An 11,923-nucleotide genomic window follows, 5' to 3' on the forward strand; every position below is an offset into this window, starting at 1 on the left:
CACAAAACTTTTGGTAGATACATTCTTAGAAGTTGGTTCATGCATGCTAGTATATCTGATGAAATCAATCACACATCGAGATATATAAGATTGCCTATCAGAAGGAATAGGAAGAAGTCTCCAAAGATTAGGTGAATCTTACCCAGTTAAGAGCATAGAAGAATTAAAGTCTAATTAAAATTATATTTGTAGCATGAAGGCTAAAATGGGAGATCCTGCTCCAGACAATAGGAAAAGTCATTTGAGAGAATCACAGTATCTTATTTCTTACTATTGAGTTTCAATTTTGGCAATACTAACAAACAATTATATAGAACATTCTATTTTTCATAGTGGTATATGTCTGTAATCACAGAAATCCTGACACTGAAGCAGGGAAGTTATATGTTCAAGGAGAGCCTGTGAGATAGTGAAATCAAGGCTAGCCTGGAGGGTACATAGCAAAACTCTACATCCTGCCACGTAAAGGGGGAAAGAAAACAGAACAAAACAAAGAATATTCTAGTTATCCTTTAGTCAAACCTAATAATAAAAATATTTTTAATTTTATTGTTAAGATGATTACAGAGGGGTTACAGTTACATATACAAGGTAGTGAGTACATTTCTTATAGAATGTTGTTACCCTCTCCCCATACTTCTCCCACTTTTCCCCAAGCTCTGCCCCCAAGTTGTATAGTTCATTTCTAACATATTACCTTGTGAGTATCACTGCTACATTGGTTCACTCTTTGTCCTTTGTCTCACCATTTTGTTGTTCCCTTTCCCTTCCCTAATTCAGATAAACATATATTTAAGGTAGTAACTTACTTACACATTCTTGTTTATCCACGTCTTCCATGACACTACTTCTGATGAAATATGACACAACTAGGAAACATGATAGAGCTATTTTTAAGCCACTGCAAAATCATTTAGACATTACACCGTCATTTCTTTCCTTCACTAAGCAGGCATGTCTAGGCATCCAAAAAGCAAAGTTTATTTGAAGAATGATATTTTTAAGGAAGTTGACTAGGAGATGCTTAAGAAATGTTACTGAAAATACAAGTTTAATAATGTAAAAATAGCAAACAAAATGAGTTATATGCCCAACCTTGTCTGCAATCATTTACTACTAATTTCATTTCTTCAGATAATATACTTCACAAAAGCATTATCATTCATAAGTTATTCTTGGGGAACATTGTCCTCAGAAGATCGACAGTGATGGTCCTCTTTAAAAAATTTATTATTTTTAATATAAAGTAGACAATAGATTTTGATATGAGCATCATACCAAAATTTAAAGGAAGAATGAATGATTTAGAATCTCCTTGGACCATTTTCAAGTGATATCCAGGACATTATCCATCCAGCCCAATCTTCTTAATTTGTACAGCTAGGGCAACTGCAATTCAGAGAACTTGAGTGATTTACTTGAAATAAAAGCTAGAGCTGTACATAAAATCTATATCACTTATTTCTAAGTCTGACAATTGTTTCCCATTATCAATGTCAAAAATACAGTTAAGGAGCCAGGCACTGGTGGCTCACGCCTGTAATCCTAGCGACTCAAGAGGTTGAGATCTGAGGATCACGGTTCAAAGCCAGCCCCGGCAGAAAAGTCCTTGAGACTCTGATCTCCAATAGACCACTAGAAAACTGGAAATGGTGCAGTGGCTGAAGTGGTAGCGCACTCACCTTGAGCTGAAGAGCTCAGGAACAGCAACCTGGCTCAGAGTTCAAAGTGCCATGACTGACAAAAAAAAAATACAGTTAAGGAAAAAAAGAACTAAAATCCAAGTGTTCATATCAACAATTTAGGAGAGGGCAAAAATGAGTCTTTTCCTAAGTAGAAATTGTTCTTTTTTATATAATATTCAAAACCAACTCTTTTCTGTATTTAGAACTTAGAGAAGTAATTTAAATTTAATATATTGCTAACATTAATCAGATAGATTAAATTAGATTTAATCTCTCTTTATAAAGCTAAGACCTTGCTAAATAAAAATATGTATCATTTAATAGTCCTCTCAGTTACCTCATAATATGAAAAATGACTCTGATTATTTGTTAATTGTGTGTGCTTTTTGCATTTTATGGAGAATATTTATTACATACTAAATAATGTAAATAGCATATCTGTGGAATAATTATGTACAGATTAGGAAGCATAATATACACGGAGTTCGCCAAACATCTCAACTCCCCCCAATTTCCCACTGCTTTCTTTCCTCTCTTCTCAGAAGCTTGCTTCTCCCATTCATGAAAAATCAAATCCTGAATGTCACCTCTTTGTCATTCTTGCAAATACATATTTGCTTTGTCTAGCTCTCTCTTTGGCTTATACCACAACTAAAGAAACAACATCACACAGTAAAGATTTCTGATAGTTTAGTCACATCACTGATGCTTCATAATGCCAGTCACTTGAGTAGGAAAATGGTAGGCCAAAAAATTTTTAAATGGTGAAATACAACTGTGACACAACACAGATCACTCTGAGTGAAAAGAGATTTTTCCAGCAGGCTAGTTTCTCCTTGAGACAGCAGGAGCAAAAACAAGAATGACTTGGGAGTGAATGCTATATATTCTAATCTTTATGCATGATTTCATTATTATTCTCTGCCAACAAGATGTCTGAATTTTAAGAGTATGCATTGGAAATTAAAATCATCTCTCTCATTGTTTGGCTATGATTCGTTCTCTCTTCTTTTTCTTCTAGAACACAGACAATAAATTGTACTGTTTTCTGTCCTTATTAGGTTTATTTTTTCCAAATTACATGTGCAAATAATTAGTATCTATTCCATTTTGGGGAATACTTGGCCCCCAATGTAGTGCATCAGATGTATAAAACTGGACTCTCTGGTCTTCATTCTTTTTAGTCATCTAAAAATAACAATCCCATAGCTCAGAGGGAGCTGCTGATAACAGTCTATGTATACACTTTTTGGTGTTTCACAGCTCATCTGAAGACAGCCTTCCTAATTTTTAGGATTAATATATATTACCTTTCTCTTTCAAATGGAAAAACACTATATACAACATTTGCTACTTGAAACTTTGCCTGAACAGTATTTAATGGATGTATCTCCAAACCTGTGTACGCTGGGTTGCTTGTTTACTTTTTTCTTTAATTCTATATTGATGTATAGAGAGGTTACAGTTATGTAAGTCAGGTAATGAATACATTTCTTTTTGTCACTTCTTCCCTCATTCTAGCCCAGTTTTTCCTCTCCCATCCCTACCTACAAGTTGTATAATTCATTTTCAAAATCATGTCTACTGAATACAACATTTGCACTTGTTTACACTTAGTCTCTTCATTTCTGGACCTCCTCTTCCCCTCCCAAAGATACATAAATCAACAAACAAGACAAAAAGAAAACAATAACAAAAACAACAATAAAGAAAAAAACTGTTGTTTCCATTTCCTGAAGTTCATGTCAGTAAATATTATATGATCACATGTATGTAGGCATTGCACCTCTGTGTTCTTTTCTTAAGATGATCCCACTTTGGTCTCACTGTATGTGAATGCCTACAGCCCTGGATAGCTAATCAGGTCACAGTGTATTTTAGAGCTAGCTTCTGCACATGAGAGAAAACATGAGCCCTTTGTCTCTCTGAGCTTGGTTTACTTCATTCTGGACAGCAGTTTTTGAGGTTCCTCAAAAAAAAAAAAAAAAAAACTAAGCATAGGTCTAGCTTAAAACCCAGCCATACCACTACCCAGAACATCACAATCAAGGATATAATAAAGATACTTGCACACCCATGTTCATTGTTGCATTATTCATAATAGCCAAGTTGTGGACAAAGCTCAGAATCCTTATAATGGATAGATCCAAAAATGTTGAACCTATACACAACAGAATTTGACACAGCCACTCAAAAGAATAAAATAATGTTATTGGCCTGTTTGCTCTTAATGTCTGTACTGTGGCCCTGTGTGCATGTGTGTGTGGGGTGTGTGTGTGTGTGGGGTGTGTGTGTGTGTGTGTGTGTGTGTGTGTGTGTGTGTGTGTGTGTGTGTGCGCGCGTGCGCACGCATGTGGCTTCTTTATTTTTCACCATATTGTCCATCTTTAGGTCTTGATTTTGGCTTTGGAAAACAATGAAACAATTTATGTCTTTGTGTACTTGCCAAGGAAATTGATTTTTATTTTTATTTTTTGCCAGTTGTGGAGCTTGAACTCAGGGCCTGCTCACTGTCCTTGAGCCTCTTTGTGCTAAAGGCTAGCACTCTACCACTTGAGCCACAGCACCACTTCCAGCTTTTTCTGTTTATGTGAGACTGAGGAATCGAACCCAGGCTTCATGCCTGCTAGGCAAGCACTCTACCACTGAGCCGCATTCCCAGCCAGGAAATTGATTTTTAAAGTGCACTCTTGACATGTAGACTCCACTTACTATCTACGAAAAAGTGCCACACTATCCATTGAATTACACAAAAATCAACACAAAAATGGATAAAATCTTAAATGTAAGACACAAAAGTATGAAACTACCAGAAATAAACATAAGAGAAACATTTCAGGACACTGACATGAGCAAGAATTTATTGGATTAGATCCCTCAAACACAGGCAACAAAGAAGGAAAAGAGAAAATAGGATTGCAACAGAATTAAAAGCTTCTATGAAGCAAAAGAAAAAGCAGAGTCATCCTATAGAATAGGCTAAATGTTTACAAATGCAATCTTCTGATTAATATCCAGAAGATATAAGGTACTCAAACAACTAAGTAACCACAGCCATAAGAAAGTCAATTGAAAAATGGCTAAATCCAAACCATAAACAAGCATTACCTAACTCAAGCGAGAAAGGTCATATCAATAAGACAAAGGAAAACAAATGCTGGTGAAGGTGTTAGAAAAAAGGAATGACCAATGGTAATTATATTGCTGTTACAGAAATTAGCATTCAGGTTTCTCAAACTTTTAAAGATATAATTGATATAATACCCCACAATGCCAGCATTTGACATATATCCAAAAGAATTTAAATTAGTATGTCAAAGAGACATCTGTACCCTGTATCTATTATAGTATTGTTCATACTGCCAAGAAATGGAATTAATCAAAGTGTCTATTATTAGATATAGGTAAAGATAACGTAGAGTACTATAAACATTTTTGAGTACTATTCAAAGGCTGAATTTGGAACACGAATCTAAGCAGAGACCATTTTGTCATGTGAAATAAGCCAGGAATTGAGAGAAAAATTCTTAGGTGTAGAATTTTAATAAGTTAATCTTGCAAGAGAATAAGAGATAGAGCTAGGGGCAGCAAGCAGCAGAAAAATGTAGGAAATTTGGTCAACGGATGCTGTTAGATTAGAACAAGAAGCTCTGGTGACCTACTATACAGTAGAATGACTATAGAAAATTATCATATACATTCAAAAACAGTAGGGAAAAATTTCGAAGTTTTTAATATAAGGAAAACACTTGCCCTGATTTGAATATTACATCATGTACACATATATCAGAATATCACTTGGCACTATGTCAATATATTTGATTGATATGTGTCAACCAAACTAGCAGACTAAAAAGAGAGAGAACAAAGTTGAAACATGAACATGACAATATGTTGAGCTTTATTCCAACTTCTGGAGTGATGAGTATTTTTATCTGTGGTTGTCAAATCTGGACTGAGAAACGAAGTAGAGATCTAGGACATGGGTTATAAGGTTCTTGACCCTTTCCCTTGGCATGAAACAAAATGCTCATTAGCCACTCATACTTATAGATAAAATTAAGTAGATTTAACCTATTTGAACCACTGAATAAACCCAATTAATCATGGTTTATTGATCTAAAAATCTAAATATAGTCTCAAAAATTCTGAGTAAATAATTGCTAATGATTTTGTAAAAGTTAGAGAAAAAAGAGTAAGCTGTACCCAGTAGCTCATACCTAGAATTCCAGTTTCTCAAGAAGCAGACATTGGATTTGGGCAAAAAGTTAATGAGAGTCCATCTCAGCAAAACAAGCCAGATGTGGCAGTGCACACTTGTGATTCCATTTGTGTAGGACATGTAGAAAGGAGGATCACAATCCGAGGCTAACCACCCTTGAGCAAATTCAAAGTTTTGAGAGCCTTTCTGAGAAAAAGCTAAAGCCAAAGGTCTAAAGGTATGGCTCAAATGGTAGAGCACCTGCCTAGCTGTGTGAGGTACTGAGTTCAAACCAAGTACTGTCACAAAATTAGCACAAAAAGTAACTTTAAATATATTATTTGAATTGTTACAGAAAATCCTATTAGGAAAAAAATAAGCCATATCTATTTACAATTTTTTTCAAGTACACCAAGGGTTTGGTAATCCGAGCTTTGAGTGAAAATAAGTGTTACATATGGCATTGGAAAATTATGTATCTTTCAAAATCCTAAGACAAACAACTTATTTCCAGGACTCTGTGGACCCCCACTCCACTCAACCTTGCCAATGTAGAATTTCAAATCTCAAAGGAACTTAAAAATTCACTTAATAGCCCAGTGGATCCAAGCAGAACACTGGTTCTACTTGAATGCCTGTGGTTACTGGTAGTTCTTCATCAGAACTTGTTTTTAGTATGATATTGTTTTATCCCAGGATTAATTGTTCCTACCAGGTTTGGGTCTTAAATCAGCCCTTTGGAGATAGAAAATATATGCCTCATCAGTCTGTCTCAGAAAGTCATGCAAGCTCCCGGTGACAGCCTCCATCTGCTTCCTGAGCTTCCTCTGGGGACAAACATCTTGCCAACAGGAGGCATTCTAATTCCTGCAAATCAATCATACCTTCCGCAGTCTTCTGATGCACCCTCAGTTGCGCATTCTATTCATTTGCTAACACTCGTTGAAAACTTCCCACAGCTTAAGTACAACACCCCAACTCACAGAAATTCAAGATTGAGCAAGATACTTGTGACATTTATGTGAAGATCAAGTGAAAGACCGTGGTCATGTTCCACCTCTTCAGAACCACATCCAATTGCAGAAGGCGTGACCCCAATGATGATCACAGGGGAACTGTGCTATGTTTTCTGACCTACACCTTGGTGACAGATGGTGTTCCCTGATAAAGTGATGTTTGAAGATGATCTGAAGAATGTGAACAAGCAGTGTGGAGAAGGGTGAAGGACAACTTTGATGAATCAAAGGAGCACATTGTAAGGCTTAGAGGTGACTGAGTGGCTTCTGAGAAAGGTCCCATTTAAGGGTAGAGAAAATGATTGGGAAGAATGGTATAGATAGACCTGAAGGTGTGCCTTCTTACCAGGCACTGGTGGCTGTAATCCAAGCTACCCAGGATGTTCTGATTTGAGGATAGCCGTTCAAAGCCAGCCCAGGCAGGAAAATCTATGTGATTCTTACCTCCAGTTAACAAACAAAGCTGGAAGCAGAGGTATGGCCCAAGTAGCGGAGCCTCAGCCTTATTAATAAGAAGAAAAATGAGTGCGCAAAGCTCAGTACTTAAGTTCAAGCCCCAGTGCCAACACATATAGAAAAGTGCCTTTTAAGCATTTTTGAAAGTAAGAACAAGAGTCAAATGATCAAATTTGCAGTTATAAAACACTTCTCTGACTTCCAGACAGAAGTCTGCAGGAACAAATGGAAGGAACTGTAGAGGAATAGCTTTGGGTAGAGCTATTAGAAAGGCCCAGCAGCTATCACAGGTGATGGGAGGGATGGAGTAGCTGATGAGAAATGGATTCAGTGGAGAGATATTTAATAGGGAAGTGGTTATAGCTAAATGATCTTGCAACAATTTTACTTTCCAGAAGTGTGAAATTTTAAGTAATGGAGTTTGATAGTTTATTTTTACTTCTACTTATTTTAAAGTGGTTAAATATATGCACGATTCAGCAAGATGATGTTTGATAAAATTTGATATTTTTAAAAGTCCATGAAGAACAATAGAAGAAATATTTAACATTGTTTTTTTCTAATATATCCATGTCAGAAAATGAGTCTGCAGATTTCCATGTCTCCTTAATAAGAGATCCATCTTCCTAAGAAATCCTTACAGGAGGAGGAGGAAGAAAAGCTAGATACTCAGAAGTATATAAAAGTGTATATATGTTTTTAAAAGTGTGATCTTGAAATATATGAAGATAAATAGTAAAATGAAAATATTTAAGTGTGTGTATATATAGCATATATACATATATATAATGTATATATAAACTTTATTTTCAAAAACCATGGGTGATATCACTTCAAGTATGGGAATATTTCTTTAATGAGCTGTGTTAGACTTCACTTGCTGCAAAAAGCAATACATTTATGGTTAAATCTAAAGATACAAAGCTGCCTGCAATACCCAGATTTCATTTTTAGGGACTTGATAAAATTGAAGTTTTTTATTCCAGTTGATTACCTAGCACCATCTTGTGGCTGAAGAATTATTTTTTATTCTCTCTGTGCACTACAAATCTTTACTGGTTATATTAAGATTTGGGTGCCACCTGCTGGACCTTTCTAAGAAATGAATGCATAGCAAATATTCTTGAAATGTGAAAAATCAATTTACATTTCAGGAACAAGGTTTCTAATCACTTTGGGAAACAAGATAATATTTCTAAATAAGCTGAACCTTTTTTCTAAGAATTATTGTAAATGATTTACATATAATAGTGTAAAAAATATGTATCCTATTGGTTCTTATGGAAAAATAGGCCATCTGGCCTGTTGGGAGACTTAATCATATAGCTTTAATCATACAACCTTTTCTGAGTGTGTGTCCAGGCCACAGGGCCTGGGCATTGTGTCTGCTGAGATTTATTTGCTCAAGGTAGGTGCTCTACCACGTGAGCAACACTTTCACTTGTAGTTTTCTAATGGTTAATTGAAGCATTTCATGGACTTTGCTGTCTGAGCTCGCTTCCAATACAATCTTCAGATGTTTCCTGAGAAGCTAGGATTTTAGGTATGAGCCACCAGCATCTTAGTTAAAGACATTTCCTTAAGTAGCAAAGGTCTATCTGTATGCAAAATAAGTGAGACTCTATCTCAAAACAAAGACAAGATGCATGGGGTGTTGATGAAGTGGTAGAGTATTTACCTGGCTTATACAAAGCCCTGGATTCAATACCTACCAGTGATGAAGTTTCCAAAGAACAGATCACTCAGAGAAAAGGATGGAAGACGTTTGAAAATGTTTTGCACTATTATTTGCCTGAGTGTGTAAGTCCATGTGTGAGTCTACTAGCTTTGTAAGCCAATAGGAAGATAAGATTGTTTCCAGTAAGCCATTTTGCCTACAATCCTTTCAACCATTTTTAATTGAAATGTTGTATAAGAAATTAAAACAATCCCAGTAAGAGAGAAAGTGATTATGCAAGTGCAAATATCCCCAAAGACTTCAATCATCCTGACTACTTACATTTTTAGAGGTATAAGTAAAATAGCCAAACATCTATGCTTTTTGCTTAAAATTTTTTTTATGTCAGTCATGGGGCTTGAACTCTGGGCTTGGGCACAGTCCTTATGCTCTTCAGTTCAAGGCAAGCACTCTACCACTTAAGCCACAGTGCTACTTCTGGCTTTCTAGTGGTTTATTGGCGATAAGAGTCTCACAGACTTTTCCTACCCTGGCTGGCTTTGAACCGCAATTCTCAGATCTCAGCTTCCTGAGTAGCTAGGATCACAGGTGTGAGCTACCTGCTTCTGGGATTGCTTTTTAACTGAACTTTTGTTATACATTGCAGAAAGGGGTTACCATTCAACAAACCAATCTACAAGAACAATTATTCTTGGCTGACATCATCCCTTTCATTAATCTCCTCTTTCTCCCCCATATTAACTCCTCTCAATTTTCCTAGATTCATAGGAAAAAAAATAATTTCTAGAACTTCTAGTGGTGGTGATGTTCCCCAAGAAATAATTGCTCAGTTCCTTTAAGTTATATTTTTGCTTGTCCAACTAGCTGACCAGTATTCAAAGCAAATAGCTAATAAGTCTATTTGCAACTAGTGTGTTTTCAAAAAAAAAAAAAACTTTTTCACAACAAAATGGTTCACAACAGAATTTTTTAGGATTTAATTTTTTTTTTTGCGGGGGGGTCCGGTCATGGGGCCCAAACTCTGGGCCTGGGCGCTGTCCCTCCGCTCTTCAGCTCAAGGCTAGCGCTCTACCACTTGAGCCACAGCACAACTTCTGGCTTTTTTCATTTTGCTTATGTGGTGCTGAGGAATCAAACCCAGGGCCTCAGGCATGCAAGGCAAGCACTCTACCACTGAGCCACCTTCCCAGCCCCTGGTTCACAACAGAATGAAGCAACTACGGTGGGTTATCTAGGTGGTCCCTACACGCCATCCTAATTGTCTTTATAAGTAGATACAGACAGATTAGATACACTCAGAAAACCACACAATTCCAGCTTTCCATCTTTACTATCTTTCTCTTCCTGTTCTCCACAGCATCATTTCTTAATGCATCTAACTCAGACTCCTTGGCTGGTTTACCATTTCTGTCTGTGGTGTGAGTTCTAAATTCTGTCAACTTCTTTTTCTTCTCTCACAGCTTCTAGCTGGATTAATCCAACTTTACCTTCTTCCCAGTGGAGGGGGGTGGGTATAAGCCTGGTGTGGGAGGTAGGAACTGAGGAGGGCTGAACTTGATTGCCTCTGTTTGGGTTCTAAGCACTACTTACATGATGCATTGCTGCACCTGTCTTTATTATTTTTTCTAAGTGTCTTCTTTTTTTTATTGTGAAAATACCATACAGAGGGGTTACAATTACATGGCCAAGGTAATGAGTATATTTCTTACCAAGCATGGTTGCCTCCTCCTTTGTTTCCCCTTCCCATCGCTTCCCATCTCTCCCCCTCCCCCTTCCCTCCCACCCATTGCCAAAGTTGGAAAGTTCATTTTTTGACATAACATCTTGTACATCTTATTGTTGCATTGGGTCCACCTGTATCCCTATTTAAACAAGTTGCTTTTTCCCTTCCTCTCCCCAAATTGTGCCAACATCAAATACAGTGAAAACAGGGGTTGTACCATGGGGGAGGGACATACTAAGCAACAAAGAAATCATCTTATAAATATGTTAGAAACAATCGCAAGAAAGAAAAAATCATTTGAGTCCTAATTATGGGGTTCATTTCACCTAACATCATCTGACCTTGTCTGCTTGTCTCAGACATATACTAGTAATTGCAAATAAGAGAAACCATGGGACCTATGTTTCTTTGGGCTTGGCTTACTTCACTTAATATAATTTTTTCCAAGTCTTTCCATTTCCTAACAAATGGGCAATGTCATTCTTTCTGATGGAGGCATAGAATTCCATTGTGTATATATATATATATATATATATATATATATATATACCACATTTTCTTGATCCATTCATCTACTGAGAGGCATCTGGGTTGGTTCCATATCTTAGCTATAGTAAATAATGCTGCAATAAACATAGTTGTGCTGGTAGCTTTAGTATGGTCTTGTTTGTGATCATTTGGGTAAATGCCCAAAAGTGGGATTGTTGAGTCATAGGGGAGCTCTATGTGGACTCTTCTAAGGAACCTCCACACTACTTTCCAAAGTGGTTGAACAAGTTTACAGTCCCACCAACAATGCAGTAAGGTTCCTTTCTGTCCACATCCCCTCCAGCATCTGTTGTTATTAGAGTTCTTGATTGTAGCCATTCTAACTGGGGTGAGGTGGTATCTCAATGCTGTTTTAATTTCCATTTCTTTTATGGCTAGGGAGGTTGAACATTTCTTCATGTGTCTATTGGCCATCCTTCTTTCCTCTTCAGAGAAGTTTCTCTTTAAGTCTTTAGCCCCCTTATTTATTGGGCTGTTGTTTCTTTGAGGATTTGTTGTTGGGGGATTTAATTTTTTGAGTTCCAGGTATATTTTAGATATGAGACCCTTGTCTGGTGTATGGCTAGTGAAGATCTTCTCCCAATCCGTGGGATTTATATTGATCTTGCTAGCTAT

Source organism: Dipodomys spectabilis, unplaced genomic scaffold, assembly GCF_019054845.1.
Source record: "Dipodomys spectabilis isolate Male_0828 unplaced genomic scaffold, ASM1905484v1 ptg000145l, whole genome shotgun sequence".
NCBI classification, from domain to species: Eukaryota; Metazoa; Chordata; class Mammalia; order Rodentia; family Heteromyidae; genus Dipodomys; species Dipodomys spectabilis.